Source organism: Rattus norvegicus, chromosome Y (assembly GCF_021556685.1).
Source record: "Rattus norvegicus strain SHRSP/BbbUtx chromosome Y, alternate assembly SHRSP_T2T, whole genome shotgun sequence".
Taxonomy (NCBI): Eukaryota; Metazoa; Chordata; class Mammalia; order Rodentia; family Muridae; genus Rattus; species Rattus norvegicus.
In genome coordinates, this window is record NC_141555.1 from 63,780,363 (window position 1) to 63,783,248 (window position 2,886).

General features: G+C 46.9%; 1 pseudogene; it reads right to left on the reverse strand.

The window, feature by feature from the left end:
* Klf17-ps1 (Kruppel-like factor 17, pseudogene 1) lies at window positions 1-1,264 on the reverse strand (annotated as a pseudogene).
* Between the last annotated feature and the right edge of the window lie 1,622 nt (window positions 1,265-2,886).

Consider the following 2,886-nt stretch of genomic DNA (forward strand, 5'->3'; position numbering starts at 1 on the left):
TTAGGTTGCAGTGGTAGGTGATGCTTGAATATGGCTCCTCAGATGCTCCTTAAGGTAATAAAATCTGGAATAGTTTTTGTTGCACATGGGACAGGGGTAGGGCCTCTCCCCACTATGCTTTTGTTTGTGTCTGTTGAGATCTACTAAACGGAAGAATTTCCAATCGCGTCCAGGCTTATTGCACATATAAGGCTTCACCCCAGTGTGTTTCTTCATGTGGTCCTTGAGGTGCTGAGACTTTTTGTAAGATTTCTTACAACCCTGGTAGGTACAGCAGTATCACTTTGAGTTATGAGGGTTCTTCAAGGACACAGGGCTCTGGGTCTTGAGGTCTAACTTTATCTCTGGATGCTGTCCCTGGTCCAAACCAGAAGCTGAAGAGATTTCCTGAGGCTGTATTTGAATCAAAGGGGAATTTGAAGTATCTGAAGATTCTCCTACATAGGGGGCTTGGTTACTAAGTGAAGTCACTTGAGGTTCTAGGCTTTCTTCTATTTTGAGTGTTCCATTATGACTTGGGTACACATTCTGATCCACAGAGGTCCTCATCTGATCCAGGACTGTCTCTTCAGAACTGAGACTTGTCTCTGGATGCCAAGCCAGGTTGTCTTCTTCACTAGATGTTGTTCTCTTAGTCCCACAAGAAGTTGTGTCAAAATTGGAGTTTGGTATCTGAGAGTCATGAAGAGGCTCGCCACCAATGGGACTTGTTACCTGGAGATTCACAATCAAATCCTGGTCATACCTGTAGCCTGATGTCTGATACCCAGAGAGGAAAATAGCTAGACTTGCAACAACTTCGCCCACCGCTTACAAATTGTTATTTACTTGAACAGAAGAAACATCTCCCAGCTCCACCCCTTTCCAGAGGTTACTTTAGCACTAGCTCAAAATTTCAAACCACAAGCAAAGGGGGCCCAGAGTGATGCTACCGAAAACTGAGTTGAGCAAACAAAACTGTGTAATGGAGATGCACTGGAAACACAAGGGATCTCGGAGCAGGCTGGGCTCAGTTCTACCCCTCAGGCTGTTGCCCCCTCCCTTCTCCACAGAGTGGACCTGCCTTTGCAGGCAGAAATCCACAAGTTCTACCCCTCTAAGCAGCTCTAACAACCTCCCAGAGGAGTTAAGAATGATTTACTACACCATCAGCCGTGTCTCCTCTATGCTGACATGAATGAGACATGAAGCTTTGCGGAAGTGAAGAGAAGAGAGGCTCTCCTGGCAGAGAACAGTCCTCACCACTCTGCACATACAGACCCATCCTGAATTCTCAGATGGTGATACACAGAAGGGGAGGAAGGAGACCCACACTGAGCAGTCCTGGGGATGACCGGATTTAACTTGTGTCTAGCACTAAGAGAGGAATAGTCCCACACATGCAGTGCCACTGTCCCAGGAGAAGCTCCAGCAGTGGCTCCAGCAGCGGACATCCCACTAAGAGTTGGCTGCTCATCCTATCAAGAATAGCACTTGCTTAGGAACAGGGTCCTGACTACAAATGGGCCCTGGGATATACAACCACTCAACCCAGAGAGCTGAGAGCTATGACAGGATCTACAGGGGTTATCTCAGGGCAAGCATCTCCCCATCTGTGTGGCCATTTCATCCCCACTGGGCTTGGGCCATGTTGAGAGCAGCAAGGGATTCAGTGTGATGCCCTAAAGTGGCTACAACACATGCCCATACATGGGGGATATCACAACAGATGCTCCTTCTCTCAGCATTCTGGAAGGTGAGTGTCTAGAGCCTAAGTGACAATAGGGCTGTGTGTGCGTATGCAAGTGCACACACACACACACACACACACACACACACAAACAAACACAGAGAGAGAGAGAGAGAGAGAGAGAGAGGTCCCTGCCCTTCCCCTTGTTTCCGCAGGATGCAACCATCCTTTGGCTTATGGACACATGGTCCATCCCTGCCTCTTTTGTCACATAGTGACGTCCTCTGCTTCCAATTCTTCTCATGGGCTCAGAAGCAATGGAGCGTGAGCCAACTCCAGTCCATATGGGATCAGCTTCACTTGGCTACAATGGGTAAGGCCCTGCCTGCCAATCAATGACATACACAGACATTTGCATGTAAAGATGTCAACTCCTCATTCTGGAAGGAGACAACAGCATCTTCACCAACTCATCATCCAGCACAAAGCCAGAACAGTACCCTTGGCTCTCAAGACTGCTTCTAGTTAGTTGAACTGCTATTAATTGCTCTAATCAGTTCCCTTACTGTCGTAACAAAGTACATGACAGAAGATAAAAGAGGTTTCCACTGTACACTGAGCTCCCATGATATAGAGAAACAGGCTGGATCAGTGACAGGCAGGCCATGCACCTCGCAGTCTGCCTCAGTGGCTCTATGGCTGCCAGCTTGTCCCCGTGTCCAAGATGTTCCTCAATCCCTTCACAAAATGGTGCCAGCACCTGAGGTCCGACTGTTTAAACATGTGTGCCCTTTAAATGAGAATTTCTAGGAAGAAGCTGTCTGCGAAAGCTGACTGGCTGGTTAGAGCTGCAGTGGTGAGGAGATGTTGGGACGTCGCTGATCCAGAGAATAGTTACCTGATAGTTTTAGCCCCCAGAATTCTTTGCCTACCTCTTTGTCAAAACTAATATATATCATAGATTAAAAAAAAAAACTTTTTGGGATATATTAAGTTAGTAAACCCCTAGAAACCACCAATCCAAAAGCTAAGAATGTCATCAGATAGCATCGTGGGGACATAGAAAAGATCCCCCCAATTTGCTTTAACCTCCTTGCGTGTGTGCCCACCAACGTGTTTTGCATTTGCCTTGCATTATAACTTTCTGTGTTCTGTAAAACTATGAAACTTCGTGAAACTGCGTCCACACTGGAATAAGGGGTGACCTAAATTTGTGT